Source organism: Olea europaea, chromosome 2 (assembly GCF_002742605.1).
Source record: "Olea europaea var. sylvestris chromosome 2, O_europaea_v1, whole genome shotgun sequence".
Taxonomy (NCBI): domain Eukaryota; kingdom Viridiplantae; phylum Streptophyta; class Magnoliopsida; order Lamiales; family Oleaceae; genus Olea; species Olea europaea.
In genome coordinates, this window is record NC_036238.1 from 15,189,327 (window position 1) to 15,208,069 (window position 18,743).

The 18,743-nt window shown below is 44.4% G+C and overlaps 1 pseudogene; it reads left to right on the plus strand.

Moving 5' to 3' along the window:
- LOC111372962 overlaps positions 1 to 18,743 on the plus strand; it is an 87,205-nt pseudogene that overhangs the window by 37,937 nt on the left and 30,525 nt on the right.

An 18,743-nucleotide genomic window follows, 5' to 3' on the forward strand; every position in this document is an offset into this window, starting at 1 on the left:
TAAAGGCCAAATTACTTTCTGTGTATAAAATGCGTTTCCATAGATGTAAGCATAGATGCTGGCCAGATGTAAAATACATTTGCACAAAAATACATCTACACACTTTGCCATCTGTGTATTTCAGCACTAAGAGGGCATTCATCTGTTATATAGGATCCTTGTCGACCAGGCGTCAGAGATGCGATTCAGCTGTGAATTGATGCTAGTGTTAAGGTATATCCATCTCTTTCAACGGTGAAGTGAAAAGTGTAAATATAACGATGTTTTTATTACCATAATAAAAAAAGAGGTTCAATTTATTGGAGAAAGTAGCAACAAATCCACTGCCCATCTTCTTTAATTCTAGCAACAAACAAATCCCTCAAATCAAGGGAGAATAATAGAAAAATAAACTAGAGAGAATTTAGGAAACAACCTGTCTAATCTCTTTATTCAAAATAGGAAACTAAAAATAAGGAAAAATTCTTCTAAGTGAAAAGAAAAGATAAACAAGTTCTGGAATTCAACATCTTTTTGTGATGGATCAATGGTTTCGTCTTTTTTATAATCTTCTGATATTGCAATATCTTGTGGGGATTACAACGGGGCAGGTATGGGATGGTTCGGTCATTCTCACCCTTGTTTCGTCGGGTAATTTTCTCATCTTTCCCCGTCCTTGCTCTCGGTTAAAATGGGACAAGGCAGGATTAGGGCACAGCGTTGATTTATTATCCCATCTATTTTTTAGTTTTTGCTTATATTTATTTACTTTTTTATGTTTTTAGATAGTAAATATTATTTTTTTCTACTTTGTTAAGAACAACTCTTGTTTTCTTTAAAAATGATTATAAATCTTTTATATTTGTTTGGTAAAAAATTTAAATTTAAAATTAACTTTAAATGGGGTGAGGACTATGTTTCGTATACCCGCTTCGAGACAATGACCCCCATCCTACTTTGGGCTGAATGGGCTTTTTTGTCATCGCTAATATCTTGTATTTTCCCCTTTCTTTTTGTTAGTTGGGAAATGTTATTGTGGGATCTTGAAATCTGTGAGTATAAATTGTTCCCCAATTGTTGCATATTTTTATCCGCTCCTTGTGCTTGTACTCGGGTGTTCATTTTAGTGTGTTTCTAATAGTTTTTGTCTTCATATGGTTTTAAATTTTCTGGCCAACTGAAGTAGGTGATGCATTTAGAAACTTGACTAGTGGTTTCAAGATGGGAAGAGACCATGAAATATTTCTAACTGTGAAATCATGCAAATATGCTTTCATTATTTCTACAGCAGTATTTTTCTTAAGGGAATTAAGGAGGTTTGGGTTGCTTATTAGCATATATGATTGAAAGCAAAAATGTCTGTGAGATAAGCCCTGCCGGGGTTTATAATAAAAATTGATACCCAAAACATCTGGGTCTGAAGTTATATCTTTATATTTAAGTGATTTTTGTTTTATGATTCACTAGTATTCAAGTTAACAAAGAAATTTCCTCTAGGCCTTGAATATGGCATCAAATGGTGGTGTGTTATTATCTTCTTTCTTCTATGATGAGACTTTAGATCTTAATGTGTAACAGTGGCACTAATTGGGTGACTTTGAATACAACATTGCATTTCTTCTTATTGCTTATATCTGTATATGTATGATCTTCTGCAGCACACCTTCTAAGATATGTATTGTTAACGTTTTGATATCCGGTGAACCACTTCTTCTCAGATACTTAATACATTTTATACATATTGTAAAGAGTATTTGAACTTGCTTAAGGCATGATGAGTGTGTATGTATAGGAGTGGCTGTCACCTGAATTCAAGTTGGGTTGGGCTTCTGTGTAATTGATGTTGTGGTGGCCAATCGATCTTTATTGTGCTTATTCTAGAGTGCCACTTATCTAGTGTTAACAGAATACCTTTTCTTGGTCACTTAACGCTATATCCCTTAATTCTTGTTGTCGATTATGATTTTGTATAATAAAAAAAATGATATTATGAAAAACCTTATTCTTGTTTAATGGGTACGGACCCTCCGGCTCTTGATGAAAGGGTTGCCGAAGTCCCTATCATTATGGGACGGGAGGGCATTGATTAATAAAAGGGACGAGTTTTGGTTGGGGACAAGTTATTGCATGCATGGAACTGAGACCAGTCTTACTGATACGAGTCTTACTAGGCAGGACAGAAAATGATAGTAGAACTACAAGATAATACCTTAGAAGCTACTTCTCGTAACGACTGGTAACTAGGGAGGCTTAGTGCTGCTGGATCTTTGATGGAGAACTCTGCCTGTTTGAATGGGATTAATGGTCTTTGTACCTTGTTTATATGTTGATGTTGCCACATAGCTTGTCAATACCTGCAATTATGTTGATATTTGTTTTAACAATTTTATAGGTACGTATGGTTACTGGAGACAATCTTCAAACAGCAAAAGCAATTGCTGTAGAGTGTGGGATATTAGGATCAAATGTAGATGCTACTGAGCCAAATCTTATTGAAGGCAAGGCATTCCGTGCCATGACTGAGACGCAGAGGCGGGAAGTAGCTGATAGAATTTCGGTATTTCAGTTAACTTGGTAGCCCCAATGTTTTTGTTGTTGTCTATGTTCTATTAATTCGAGTGGCATGGATGACATTTCTTATTATCATTTCACATATAGGTGATGAGTAGGTCATCACCAAATGACAAACTCTTGCTTGTACAAGCATTGAGGAAGAAGGGTCACGTTGTTGCTATTACTGGAGATGGTACTAATGATGCTCCTGCACTAAGTGAGGTTTGCTCTTTCACTAGTTGCTAAAAATCTGTGTACCCATTCTTTTACTTACACGCAAAATATTGGAGCATGCAAAGGCCAATTTTAGGTTTCAATAGTCAGAATTTGAATCAGCTTATTTGATGGTATGTAAATGAAATTTTATCTAATTTCCATATGTGGAGATTTCATGAGTTGACTATGATAGTTAAGATCATCGTATTGGTACTGCATTAGGCTTGGTACATGTGTTTTCACTATGATTTTTGAATCCTGTGGTTCATGAATGCCATTAATGAACATTTAATAGTGTGTATAGTATAATGAGGTGTTCAAAAGAATTGCTGTCTTGCGTTGTTTTTTTTCCACCAGTTCATATAATCTATTTCGTAATTGTATTACGTTGTAGGCTGATATTGGTCTTGCAATGGGTATCCAAGGAATAGAAGTTGCCAAAGAGAGCTCAGACATCATTATATTGGATGATGATTTTGCTTAAGTACTGAAGGTGAGTCTGTGTCGTAAGCATGTTGATGTACTGTTTAAGAAATGTCTTGGTTTGGCTCTTAGAATTGCCTAAAACTAGTTTTCCCATCTTATGAATGTTGCTTCAAAATAGGAGAATATATGATAGTGCATGTTACCAGAACCGTCACCTCGATGCTTCGAAATAAATGTAAAGCATGCTATTAGGAGAATATATGATAGTTCGTATTACCAGAACCGTCACCTCGATGCTATTTGATATTTTCGATTTAGTAATTGCACGATGCATGTTCAGCATGGAAGTAAATGGGTTATTCATTTCGTCCACCCTTCATAATTTTGCATAAAATAATGTCAAAATTTAATATTTTCAACCTGAACGAGGCTTATATTTTTGTTACTTAACGAGCTGTGGTTTTCTAGATTTGCATCATTTTAAGATTCTTTGATCATAGCAAGTAATCTTTTGAGCTAGGGTTATAACATAACTTCATGAGAGTATTTTTAAATTATTTTTTTGGCTCGTTAAGTTGTTTTATAGGTGTCTTCTGTTATTTGGACATAATTCAAATTTCTATCAGGACTACCTTTGGAGCTGTAGATTTTCGTTGTGACTGTCTAGTGAATGTATCTCTGAATCAAATTATTAAAGTGGTAGTTCAGATTGTTGTCGTTTTAAATCAATTATTTTTTGAGGCATAGTTGTGTTACGCCTCGATTATTCGAGCCTCGACACCGAAGTGTCATCTCACCACCAAGTAGACCATCTGCCGAAGCATCCCACCTCCTCGACACCGAAGTGTCATCTCACCACCAAGTAGACCATCTGCCGAAGCATCCCACCTCCTAGAGACCGAAGTGTCGTCTCACCACCGAAGCCAAGATCAAGTATACCACTCCTCCCCGAAGTGATATATCGATTTCTACTACTGATCTGCCGAAGCATCCCACCTCCGAGGTCGGGATCAAGTGGACCCCGGTTAGAAGATCCGCCGCCAATTTAAGATTTGTCCTGCATCTAAGGTTTAAATTGATTTGACGTCCCCATGAGGCTATTTGATGTGACTTATCAACTTTATGTCAATTCAACTCGGGGAAAACAAACTGCCTGCCCATTCTACAAGGGCGGCTGATTGACGCCTATGAGTAGACGCTTCATACCGTCAGATGTATACACGTGTTCCACATCCCACGGTTCATACCACCTATAAATACCCAAAGTTTGGCCAGAGGCAAAGGTAATGAAACTCTCAATACATAGCATTCCATAACAAGTTTATATATTCTCCTCCCCCTTTATTGATTGATTTGTGTAGCCCCTGGGCACTGTTCCGACCACCCAAACCTGACTTGACCGTCGGAGTGTATACGGCCGCCACCCCCGTCGGTTCCAGCCGTGTGCGCCTGACCATTTGTTCATTTCGCAGGGAGGAATACGTGGAGTAGCTATAAGTTGGCCACGTGGAGGAGCCATTTTTGGAGGTCAACAGTTTGGCGCCGTCTGTGGGAAACTCATTCCCCATTTGAAGTTTTACATTCCCCATCAGAGAAGACACCGGAAAACCGGCGACTGACCCTGAAAAGGGGGCATTCTTGAAAAAGAACAAAAGTCGAATTACAATCCAAGTTCTTACTACCCTTGAAAGAAGAGGTAGGATGAGCTACAGCCGTGAAGACAATCCCATGAGAGAGGCATCTGAAGAAGAGGTACTCCATAACAATGTTACTCATCAGAGACCGCATCACCGGCATCGACGAGGCGAAAGAACAGCCATACTGAAGGAATGGCCCAGATAGCTGCAAGCATGAGAGACATAGCAGCTCAGAATATGGCGATGCGGAAACTTCTCAAGCAAGCCCAGGGACACCAGATGCCCCAAGGATCTTATCTGGTATAGGGAATCCCTTTGTCTCATTCTCGAGGCCACATGAGCCGGCACACAGAACGCCCTCTCGAAAGAGAGGGGAACACCAAAGCGACATCTTATGTGCAGGAGAGTCACCCATCAGAACCACTCTTGGGGGACAACTTTCCTCAAGAACACAATGACCAGAGGTCAGTGAGCGTCTTCGACCGGATAGGGAACCATCCTAGCAACATGGTCCGCCCTTCAAGAGCGTCGGTCCGGTCAGACCACGAAGAAGAGCATGTTCCTCCTCCTCCTAGAAATAGGAGGGAGAGGAGAAAATTAGTCGATTGGGGGAGCCGGGGAAAAGCACCTCCTCCACCCCAAGACATCCAAGATGATCAAGGATCAGAGGGGCCCTGTCGATCTTATGAGATTAACGACGATGACAATAACCTCCCTTTCTCAAGGGAAATCCGAAGCTTCCCAATGCCAACTAATTTCATGCCTCCTAAGATCCCCAAGTATGAGGGAAAAGGGGATCCGGAGAAGCACCTCACAAAGTATATGACACAAATGAATCTTAGGGGAGCCTCACCTGCCCTAAAGTGCAGAGCCTTCCATTTAACACTAGGCGGAGCCGCCGAGGTGTGGTACAGCAGGCTTCCTCCCCTAAGCATCAGACGTTGGCCGGACTTGAAGAAAGCATTTTTGAACCAGTACCTCTCACGCAGGGAAGGAGAGGCGCCAATCCAATGCCTGCAAGACATGAGGCAAGCCCCTGGAGAGACGCTGAAAAGCTATCTCGCCAGGTTTACAGACGAGATTACTTACTGTGAGCAGGTCACTGACAGGAAAGCCCTTTCAGCCCTGAAAGGTGGTCTCAACATGAACACTTTGTTTTGGAGGGACGTGCGCAGCAAGAATCCCTCCACCTACGACGAGCTGGTGGAGATGATGAGGGTGGAGATTGTTAGTGAAGAAATGATTGATCATCGTAACCGTGCCGCGTAGGGACTCCCTCCCCCACATAGGCAGGTAGGTCGAGGCCCCGCAGCGCACCTTGTTACTCAGCAATGGACCCAAGCAGGGCATACCATAGCTCCCACATCCGGACAGGCCCTAGCTTCCGCCACATTGAACGCAGTGCCGGTGTTGGCATATGATAACGCACCCACTGAGGCAGGACCATCTGGAAGAACTAACAACAACAAGAAGAAGAAAAAGAGGCCAAACAGGCCCTTGCTAGGAGCAAGATTTTGTACTTTCCATCAACTATACGGGCATGACACTAGCGAGTGTCGGGATGCCAACCGGCGCCCTGACCGAAGCAACCCCCACACTTCCAACAAAAATGAGCACCCCCGCAGATCCACCTCCCCGAGGAGGGGAGGAAGGGGTCACCAGGAACAATCTCCTCGCAGAAGAGAATCAAGAAACCGAGGCCAATCCAGGCAAGAGAACCAAGCTCAATTCGCTGGAAGCCAGGTCATCAGGGAAATCGATACCATCATTGGGGGACCCCACGTCGGTGGCAACACCAGGAATGCCCAGAGAAATTATACAAGAGAAGCTAAGGATCCCCCGATGATCACCTACATTGTCGACGAATCAAAATCAGCAAACAAGATGGCCCCAATCACCTTCTCACAGGAAGACTCAGAGGGAGTTCACCATCCCCATTGCGACGCTTTGGTTGTAAGGGCCGTAGTGGCTAGAAATGGATTAAAACGCATGCTCGTTGACAACGGCAGTTCCGTAAACATATTGTTCGGCTCCACTTTTGACAAAATGCAAATTGAACATGGGTTAATCCCCATGACCGACCCACTATTCGGATTCACTGGGGACAACATCATCCCACGAGGGCGGATTACCCTGCCTGTGGAAATGGGTTCGGTCCCCCTGGTCGCCTAGCATTTCATGGAATTTCTGGTGGTAGATCATAGGTCGGCTTATCATGGAGTATTGGGTGGGCCTGCTCTAAAAGATCTTTGGGCTATGACGTCCATTCACTATCTGTGCATGAAATTCCCAACCGAACATGGGATTGCAACGGTCTGGACCGATCAGATGGGCTCCAGGGCATGCTACCTAAACTCGCTACGTAAATCTGAGCCCCGAACTGTCAATGTAATTCTAGCCAAAGTACCCGCTGAAGCCGGTACGAACGTGGAAATGCTCAACGCCCCTGAACAAGGGCATACCTCTGAACAAGAGGAAGATGTCGTAATGGAAGAGGCCCCTGAACAAGGACACCCTCTTGATGAGTTAGACCCCCGAATAATCGATTATGAACCAAATGCGACCCCAATGGAAGAACTGGAAACTTTCCCAGTCAATCCAGAAGACCCCAATCAAGTCTTGCGCATAGGGAAGTCATTATCGCCTGAAGCAAAAATTGAGATGATGCGATTCCTGAAAGAAAACCTGGATGTCTTCGCATGGAAACATGAGGATATGGTGGGAATAGATCCTAGGATCAGTTGCCATAACCTTAACATCAACCCCTCCTATGCCCCCCATAGACAGAAGAGGCGCGCCCTAAACCCGGAACGGTACGAGGCGCTGAAAGACGAAGTAAGTAAACTTAATCGCAGTGGTTTCATCAGAGAGGCCATATATCCGAGGTGGATATCCAACCCGGTTCTGGTGAAAAAGTCCAGCGGGAAATGGAGGATCTGTGTGGACTTCACAAACCTGAATAAGGCATGTCCCAAGGACAGCTTCCCACTTCCAAGAATTGATCAACTGGTGGACTCCACTGCTAGGCATGAACTACTGAGTTTCATGGATGCGTACTCAGGGTACAACCAAATACCCATGTTCCGACCTGATGAGGAAGCTACGTCATTCATTACGGACAGGGGGCTGTATTGCTACAAAGTTATGCCCTTCGGATTGAAAAATGCCGGGGCCACATATCAGAGGTTAGTCAAAATGATGTTTGCCGAACTCATTGGCAAAACCATGGAGGTCTACGTGGACGACATGTTGGTCAAAAGCCTCCAGGCAGCCGAACACGTGAGCCACATTGACCAAACCTTCCAGATACTCAGAAGGTATAACATGAAGCTGAACCCCCTCAAGTGCACTTTCGGAGTGGCATCAGGCCAGTTCTTGGGATACATTGTAAATCAGAGAGGAATTAAGGCAAATCCGGTAAAGGTAGCGGCTTTACTAGAAATGAGGTCACCTCAGAAACCGAAGGAGGTCCAAAGTCTCAATGGCCGGATAGCCGCACTCAGCCGCTTCATCTCCAGAGCCACTGATAAAAGTTTGCATTTCTTCAATGTATTGAAGCAAGGAAAGAAATTCCAATGGACTTCGGAGTGCCAAGAAGCCTTCGAGTCTCTAAAGAAACACCTCAGTGAATCACCCCTCCTGTTGAAACCCCATCCGGATGAATCTCTGTTGCTGTATCTAGCAGTCTTAGACGTAGCAGTCAGTGCGGTCCTAACCAGGGAAGAAAATGAGCGTCAATTATCGGTATATTACATCAGCAAAGCACTTCTCCCAGCTGAAACACGCTACTCCGACATGGAAAAATTGGCACTCGCACTTATCACAGCCTCGAGAAAGCTGAGGCCATATTTCCAAGCCCACTCAATACAAGTCCTCACCAATTTTCCTTTAAGACAAGTGATGCAGAAAACGGACGCGTCGGGACGCCTGCTGAAATGGGTAATCGAGCTCAGCGAGTTTAATATCACGTTCCGACCTAGACACGCTATCAAGGGCCAGGCCCTTGCCGATTTTATGGTCGAATTTACCAAAGCCCCAGAAATGGAGGCCCTAATGGAACCAACCGAGCCCCCCACATGGAAATTGTTTGTAGATGGGTCTTCAGGAGAGGCTGGCGCGGGGGCAGGAATCGTGCTGGAGAGCCCGGAAGGCCATTTGTTAAATTGTGCGGCAAGATTCGGCTTCAGAGCCTCGAACAACGCAGCCGAATATGATGCCCTTCTGGCAGGACTAAGGCTCGCCAAGGAAATGCAGGTCAGGAAGCTCCTAGCAGGCAGTGATTCTCAGCTCGTAGTAAATCAGGTAAATGGGGATTTCGCAGCCAAAGATGGTAACATGCTTGCGTACTTGAAGCTGGTTCTGGACATAATTCCCCATTTCGAAAAGTTCGAACTGACTCAAGTCCCCCGTCTAGAAAATGCCCATGCAGATGCCCTCTCAAAGTTAGCCAGCAGCATGAACTCAGAGCTTCTAAACATCGTCCCCATTGAGCACTTATCGAAGCCCTCCACTTTCGAAGGCGAAGAGTTACTATGGATAGAAGGCACCCCATTGTGGATGCAGCCCATAATCGCATATCTAAAGGAACAAACACTGCCTGCTTCCAGAGGCGAAGCAAGAAAATTAAGAAGAAGGGCTGCACACTTCGTCCTTCAAGAAGGAACCCTTTACAAGAGAGGCTTCGCTTCACCCCTTCTTCGATGTGTGGGCGGCGAAGAGGCCACCTACATACTTAGAGAGATACATGAAGGGATCTGCGAAAATCACTCAGGAGGGACGGCTCTGGCACACAAGGTTCTCCGTCAGGGCTACTTCTGGCCAACCCTGAAAAGGGATGCCTGCCAGTTTGTCCAGAAATGTGACAAATGCCAGCGCTTCTATAGCGTGCAAAGACAGCCTGCTCAGAGCCTCTCTATAGTGACCAGCCCTTGGCTATTCGCCAAGTGGGGCATCGACTTCATTGGACCACTACCAAAAGGTAGGGGAAGCGCAACTTTTGCCATTGTCGCCATCGACTACTTTACTAAGTGGGTCGAGGCAGAACCCCTTGCCCGAATCACCGAGGCCAATACTACGAAGTTCGTTTGGAAAAACGTCATTTGCAGGTTCGGCATCCCCTACTCCATTGTCTTTGATAATGGGCGGCAGTTCGACAACAGGAAGATACGAGACTTATGCGACGAATTGGGCATAAAGAAGGACTTCTCGACTCCGCATCACCCTCAGGCAAATGGACAGGTTGAAGCAGTGAACAAGACTATCAAGCACATCCTGAAAAAGAAACTGGATGCCTCGAAAGGCGCCTGGGTTGACGAACTCCCCCACGTCCTCTGGGCCATCAGAACGACTTGCCGGACTGCAACCGGCGAGACCGCATTTTCAATGACCTACGGAGCCGAAGCAATGAGTCCGGTCGAAGTTGGGGTCCCATCACATCGATGGATACATTTCAATGAGATCAGCAATGATGAGGCGTGCATAAGTGAACTACACCTCCTTGAGGAAAAGAGAGACGCTTCCCAGATGACCTTGGCAAAATATCATCGCAAGATGACCCGCTTCTACAACTCCAAGGTCAGAAACAGAACTCTCCGCTTGGGCGACCTCGTCCTCAAAAGAGTTTTCCAATCTTCGAAACCAACCGGGTCAGGAGTTTTTGGGCCGAACTGGGAAGACCCTTACCGCATTCGGGGAGAATCCCGACCTGGTACCTTCGAGGTCGAAGATATGTCAGGAAGGATGCTACCTCACAAGTGGAACATCGAGCACTTGAGAAAATACTACCAGTGATAAGACTGTTCCGATCTGATCCTAAGTTATCATAGCTAATCGGTTGTTCTGATCTGACCTTGGTTGTAAAGTTTATTAAGTGATGGAATCGCCTTTGTAAAGGGTGGTGTAATTTATCTTAGTCATGAGTTTCCAGTTCCAAACCGGATCAGCTAGGGAATAGTTTCCTCAGTTCTTCGGAAGATTCATCTGAGCGATCCGATCATCACTTATTAGCTGATTAACAAGCGGTTCCTCGTGTTTCCCCAATTGGTCTGACCTCAGATTATTAAGAAGTTAAAGTGAGGAATCGCTTCCTGCTCACTTAAGTGTTTCGACTTATGTTTGCTTAAGCGGACCGGTTCACAATTGTTAACTGATCGTTGTCGCGAGGCAATTAGTCTAATGTTTGCAATTCATACAAGTACAAAACAAAAGGAATACAAAGAGGTAGAAGCAAAAAGACTTAACAGAAATTTAACAAAATTTTCCATTTCACAAAATTAAAGTACATGGGGGGCCGAAGCCATTACAAAATAAAAAGGAAACCCTAATCTGTGGGAGGAATGTCAGCACTGGATGCCTCCTGGGCCTCTGGAGCCTCCTCAGTAACCTTATCAGGCCGACCTCCAGTGGGTCCCCCAAACTCTGCCTCCAGTTGAGAGATGTCCAGGGTAGGATGCACCTCCTTCAGTCGGCCTAGTAGGCTTTGGGAACTCCACGAGGCCCAGAAGTTAGCAAAGTCGTCGTAAAGGGGATGGTCTTCGAAGTGATCAATAAAATTCTGGACCGCCACCTCCCCCGCAGACTTTAATTCCTCCTTCAGAGAGGCGATCTCCACTGACTAGGCCTCTGTCTGCTGCTTTAGCTCCGCCTTTTCTCTGTTAGAGGCCTCCAGAGCATCGGTGGTGAGCTTGTGGTGCTCGTTAGCATGGTCAAGTCACCGGGTCACCGCAACCACTTGGCACTCCACTTCGTAGAGCTCTTTCTTCAGCCGCTCCACCTCTGCCTGCGAAGCAGCGAGCTGGACCTCAGCAGCTCTCTTCTACTCCTCTACCTTGGTGACTTTGGCCCAGGCAGCTCGCACAGTGTCCCCATAGTGCATCGCCTCCTCGAGGCGCTTGGCGAGGTCCTCCCTCTTGGAGTTTAGATCCTTCACCAAGCCCTCGAGCTGGATACTTGTGCTTAGTGCCCGGGCCACACAGGCGCTGTTCGCCGCCACCAAGTCTTCAGCCGTGCATGAAGCGGTGTGGTCCCTCCACTCCTCAGTCCAATATTTGTTGTGGACCACCGCCACCGCAGCTGTCTCCGGAGGTAGAGCCTCCAACACCTCCCTTACGGGCTCCTCTTGATTGGTGCCCAGGAAATCAACCTCCTTGCTGGAGCGGGCCCTTTTCCTCCTCTGCTGCCCCGGAACTTGTTTGATGGGCACGGCCGCAAGGGGCGCTGTGTCCGGGGCAGCGACAGGCTCTGCCGCAACGGGGCTTCTCTTCGGAAGGGCCATCCCTGTGGGAATAGTTGTCTGCCTTAAAACTGGGGGTGGCCTCGCCACAGTTGGGCGCCTGGGAGGGGCAGCACTCTTCTTGCCCTTCCTTCGGAGGTCAGCCTCCGGGTCCTCCTGAACCTCCTCCTCCGTCAGAGGCTGAAGCCTCTTGCTGGCCTCCACCAACTCCTCCATTTGCTTCTTATACGAAGAGGAGGAGGCCTTCAGCGCCCGTGCCTCAGCCATCATTTTCTGGATGGTCTTGAAGTCGGGCCGTATTGGCAGCTTCTTGCTGAAGTTATCTGCAAAGAAACGAATAAGGAATTAGTACAAGTCTAGGGAGTTCGGAATAAAAAAGTATGGGCTTCGGTCCTATTACCTTGCGACGCCATTAAGTCGTGAGTGATGAAATGTATGTTCTTCCGGATCAGCCTGTGGTAGGACCTCTTCTTCTGAGGCAGCTGGTAAATGACATAGATAGTGTCAAAGTCCTCTGTTGATAGCTCGCACCGAGGAAGAGAACCTACAAAAGGAAACATAACTGTTAAACATGAACCGAACCAAAGAGGAAACAAAAGGAGCAACTACTATACTCACTAAGTGTTGAAAACTTCGCCGGGACTGTAAGAGGCGCCAGGGGGTCCCCCTCCATTGTGTCCCATCGCCCCGCTGCCCAGCACCATGAGCTCTTCCATTCCTTGATGGAGCTCGGCAGATCGATCACGAATGGAGTGTGGGAACCCCATGACGTCAGGTAGTACCAACCCTGGGTCTTATCCCCCTCGGCAGTAACCTTGGGTATATAGAGGGTCTGGAAAACGGAAAGGGGCATCTCCACTCCTAACGACGCCTCTTTCCACAACATCCAGGAGCCCACCATCTGGCTCCAGGAGTTCGGATTGAGTTGCGTCGGGGCTAGCCCGTAAGACCTAAGCACCAACCTAAAGAATGGGTGGATAGGCAGCCTAAGTCCGGCCCTAAGGATCGCCTCACTAATGGCCACACAGCCCGGCCTTGGATAACAGGCTCTCTCTTCCGGCTCGGGAAAAATCAAGTCTACACTGTCTGGGATCCTATATTCTATCCTAAGTCTACCCAGGTCGGCCTCCCTCAATTTTGATGGGTAGTCCGATGCCCTCCAATGCACAGAAGTATCCGGGGGGCTATCTGGTCGCTTCCATATGTTCTCCCCCCCATTATCGCCCCAGCTATTTCTGAGGAGGTCGCCACAATGGGCTCGTCCACCCTCACTATTTCCAAGCCCCTCCCCAAACCAGAACTCCCTTCCGAGGCCATTCGTTAAGAAATTTTTTACAGTCCAAATGGGTGCTGAAACTTACGGGTTTGGAAGTTTTTCCTAGCCAAAAATGGTGCAGGATCGCCGGAAGTATTGTTCTCTCTCGCCGGGGTTGCTTGCAATATGCCGGAAATCGCCGAAAATTTGAGAGCAAAATATGGTTTTCGTCTGGCAAAGATAGAAACTCTAATAAAACCCCAAAGTTCACCTTTTATAGGAAGGACAAGTCCAATCTCCACCATTGAATTCAAATACGATCAATCTAAACCGTTCGTCGCATCCTCAATCCGGACCGTTGAAATGAAACGCCAGATTTGATCTACGCCCAAGATGTCGCTGTAACTGTCACGCTAAATTGAAACGCGTCACCTCGGTTACAAACAGCCGTCAATAATAATTACTAGCCGCAGCAGCCTTTTAGGAGAATGGGTATGGTGTCCAACTGTCACCTTGGAAACACGCAACAGTTGTCAAATCATTGGACGTTTGGGTCGCTTCGGATGAGCTCCTCCTCCAGCTTTACAAAGCTTGAACGCACCTGACGCGAACGCCCCATTGGCTCGTCGCCTCGGTCGCTGCGTTTCCTCTCATGCTTTACAAAGTTTCAGTGCCTCGGTCGCTGCGTTTCCTCTCATGCTTTACAAAGTTTCAGCGATCTCCCCACGCGTCGACCTTTCCCTGTCAACTCATCGGTCCAAGATGAGTCCCTCAACTTTACAAAGCTTGGACGCACCTGACGCGAACGCCCCATTGGCTCATCGCCTCGGTCGCTGTGTTTCCTCCCATGCTTTACAAAGTTTCAGCTACCCCCACACCGCGGCCCGGTCAGGAAAACAAATCCACGTATAATATAAATATTCATTCCCGAATTTGGGGGACCACTGTTACGCCTCGATTATTCGAGCCTCGACACCGAAGTGTCATCTCACCACCAAGTAGACCATCTGCCGAAGCATCCCACCTCCTCGACACCAAAGTGTCATCTCACCACCAAGTAGACCATCTGCCGAAGCATCCCACCTCCTAGAGACCGAAGTGTCGTCTCACCACCGAAGCACTCCTCCCCGAAGTGATATATCAATTTCTACTACTGATCTGCCGAAGCATCCCACCTCCGAGGTCGGGATCAAGTGGACCCCGGTTAGAAGATCCGCCGCCAATTTAAGATTTGTCCTGCATCTAAGGTTTAAATTGATTTGACGTCCCCATGAGGCTATTTGATGTGACTTATCAACTTTATGTCAATTCAACTCGGGGAAAACAAACTGCCTGCCCACTCTACAAGCGCGGCTGATTGACGCCTATGAGCAGACGCTTCATACCGTCTGATGTATACACGTGTTCCACATCCCACGGTTCATACCACCTATAAATACCCAAAGTTTGGCCAGAGGCAAAGGTAATGAAACTCTCAATACATAGCATTCCATAACAAGTTTATATATTCTCCTCCCCCTTTATTGATTGATTTGTGTAGCCCCTGGGCACTGTTCCGACCACCCAAACCTGACTTGACCGTCGGAGTGTATACGGCCGCCACCCCCGTCGGTTCCGGCCGTGTGCGCCTGACCATTTGTTCATTTCTCAGGGAGGAATACGTGGAGTAGCTATAAGTTGGCCACGTGGAGGAGCCATTTTTGGAGGTCAACAAGTTGCATAGCTTTCCATTTTTACTGTCTTATGGAAGTGTCCACAAATTGAAAATGTTATGACCAAAGTTGAGATTGCTGATTATATTTTTATGTTAATTTTGTAGGTGGTGCGGTGGGGTAGATCTGTTTATGCCAATATTCAGAAATTTATACAATTTCAGCTCACTGGTAATGTCCCATTAAATGTAGTGCAGGTTTGTGATCTCTCTTTCTCCCCATGTTTGGAGGACTTGTCGGTCTGCTGTTTTCCTTTATAGGCACGACTTCTTAATCGTAACTCTCATTTAGGTTCAAAACTAACTTTATAACTATTTTGTCTTCTGAGCAGCTTCTCTGGGTAAATCTTATAATGGATACACTAAGGGCCCAAGCACTAGCAACTGAACCTCCTACTGATCATCTGATGCATAGGCCTCCTGTGGGTAGAAGGTTAGACGTTTCATATATGAGTCACCTTTGGTCTGAAGTTTGTTTTATATGTGACCAAGGCAAAAATATGGTTTCAGTTAGTTGAGTGATGAACTACGTTTTTTCAGAATGCACTGTAATTTTAGCACTGATGTAACGAACTGTGGTACTTGTTCATATTATGATAGCTTGAAAACATAGTTGACATAGAGGGCACTATATTTTGCAATCACATCATTCCATTCTCTGTAATTGTTCTCGGACCCCTATCACAGTTGTGCCATTCAATTAACTTAAAATTGGCAGAAGTCCATGCAGAAAGATTTCAAGACCTACAAAAATTGCAAGGCAATTGGCATTAAAATAACTACAAAATTTTAAAAAAACCGATAAATTGAATTTGTAACTTCAAATTCCGTAAATTCATGATCTGTCTTGTAATTCATACTATAAGAATATTGGCATTAAAATAGCTAAAACAATTGGGGGGGAACAGATAATTGATTTTGTTACTTGAAATCTGTAAATTCATTTAGTCTAGCCTTGTCAACCTGTGACTTTCTCTTATTATAATCTTTGATTAAGACGAGGAAAACATTCATAGAAGTACAGATAACAATTTTTGTCTTGCCCATTCTATGAACGTGAGTTTATTTTCTCCAAATTAAAAATCTAAAAGAGATGAACGTATTCCTGGTGGCTGTTTTGTTGGTTGAAATTTTGACCGTTTGTCAATGCTGGACTAGGGTTTTTAGTGACAAGAGAGATGAAAAGAGAGACAATGAGGGAGTGAGGGGGGATAAATTTATTAGCTTAGTTGATAGTGATTATTGGCAATCACTTTGCTGCTTGAATTGGTTATTAAAGAATACAAGAAAGATGGGAGGTGATGGGAGCTGTCCCTTTCAATCTCATGTTATTGTTCTTTGTTATAGAGATGTTATAAGCCATGCCATACATTTTTTAAAGTTCAGTTGGACACAGATGATGAGTGTAGATTGAAACCGAGAAGAGGATTAGAATGAAGAGACCAAAATTAAAGAGAAGCAATTGTTATTGTTATTCTAGCCTTGTACAACCATTATATAGGTCTAGGATACATATCAAAATATATTCTACATCAACTAAGGAAGAACATTATGGTAACTATAATAAATCTGTACATAAGGAAACAATTAATTACCAAATCCTTAATAATATTCCGGTATCTTCAACACTCTTCCTCAAGCTGGACAATACAAGTTAAACAGTCCCAACTTGTCCACCATCTTTTCGAACATGGGTTTAAACAATCCCTTCGTCAATAAGTCTGCAACTTGTTCAGATGAAGACAAGTAAACCATACATATTGTTCCATTTTATATTTTCTCCTTGATGAAATGTCTATCCACCTCAGCATATTTAGTCATGTCATGATGAATAGGATTATGAGATATTGTGATGGCTACCTTATTATCACAATAAACTTTCATAGGTTCATCTCCCTGGAAACCAAGTTCAGCTACTAGAAATTTTAACCACATTACTTCACAAATTCCATGTCTCAAAGCTCTAAATTCGGCTTCAGCACTACTCGTGGCTACCACTGGTTGTTTCTTACTCCTCCAAGTGACAAAGGTTTCCCCACACAAAGGTACAATAACCGATTGCGGATCTCCTGTCCATCACTAATCCTACCTAATCAGCATTTGTGAAGATTTCAATGGACCTTTTTGAAGTAGAGTCCAAGACCAGGAGTCCCTTTCAAATATCTTAGGATTTGGTTAATAGCTTCCATATGCTTTTCAAATGGAGCATGGCGCAAAAGTAATGTCTGGCCGAGTGTGTGACAAGTATATAAGCTTTCCTGCGAGGCACTGATATCTCTCGTTATCCACGGGTGTGCATCCTAAGCAATCCCCAAGTTTATGATTGGGATTTATAGGAACATTTGCTAGCTTGTTTCCTAGCATATTCGTTTCTTTTAAGAGATCCAAGACATATTTTCTTTGTGAAATTGAAATTCCACTCCTATTTCTTGCAACCTCCAGGCCAATAAAATACCATAAAGGACCTATGTCTTTTATTTCGAATTTAGCTGAAATTGCTTTCTTTAACCTCTCCATTTCTTCGTAGTCATCACCTATTAAAACTATATCATCCACATAGACATTTAGAATGGTAATTTTTTCGTATAACTTTCTATAAAACATAGTATGATCGGATTGAGCTTGCTTGTATCCTTGTTGACAAACAGCATTCATGATCTCCCAAACCAGGCTCGTAGAGATTGCTTTAGCCCATATAAGGATTTGTTCAGTTTACAGACCTTTCCCTGGACCTTGGCTCCATTGAACCCAGGAGGAAGTTCCATATATGCTTCTTCTTCTAGATCACCATTCAGAAAAGCATTTTTTACATCCAGTTGTTGAAGTTTCCAATCTAAGTTTGCTGCTAGTCCCAGAAGGACTCAGTGTATTTAATTTTGCAACTGGAGCAAAAAAAATTAGGTAGTCAACTCCATATGTCTGAGTATATCCACTTGCCACTAATCTAGCTTTATAGCGCTCTATCAAGCTATATGAATTGTACTTAACAGAGAACACCCATTTGCATCCAACAATTGACTTATCCCTAGGTTTTTCCACAATCTGCCAAGTTCTGTTTTTATGCAAGGCTCCCATCTCCTTCTCAACTACCTTTCTCCATTCTGGAATTGACAAAGCTTCATGAATAGATATTGGTATCTCAATTGATGACAGGTTTGCAGCCAGAGCCTGAACTGAATTGGATAGATCATTGTACCCTACGAAGTTAGGGATAGGATGTTGTGTACAAGATCTAACTCCCTTTCTGAGTGCAATAGGAACATCCAAATCATTAGTATAGTCATTTTGTGGAGAAGAGAGATTACCTAACTCCAGATCAGATTCATTGTTCTACGGTTGGATTGTGAGATGTTCCACATTTTCAAAATTTTCCTTCTAGAATTAACATGGAGCTCAAGTGTAATTGCAAGTTGTTTGTCTTCCCCTGTCATTAAACTTGGTTGTACACGGGAGTCAGTACTTTGTGACGTATCGAAAAGTGGAAAAGGATAAGTGGGTGAAGTATTGTTTGACATGGGAGGTTCCGATTCATTGATGGGTCATATAGGTATCCGTGATATTTTTGGTGTAGTTTCCCAAAAATTCCCATCATCACGTTTCTTCCCTAAGGGGAATTTTGGGGAAAATTGGGAACAAACTCAAAGAACATAACGTCCATAGATATTTAGTATTTACGAATTATTGGGGAATAACACTTGTACACTTTCTTTAATGGAGAATACCCCAAGAACACAC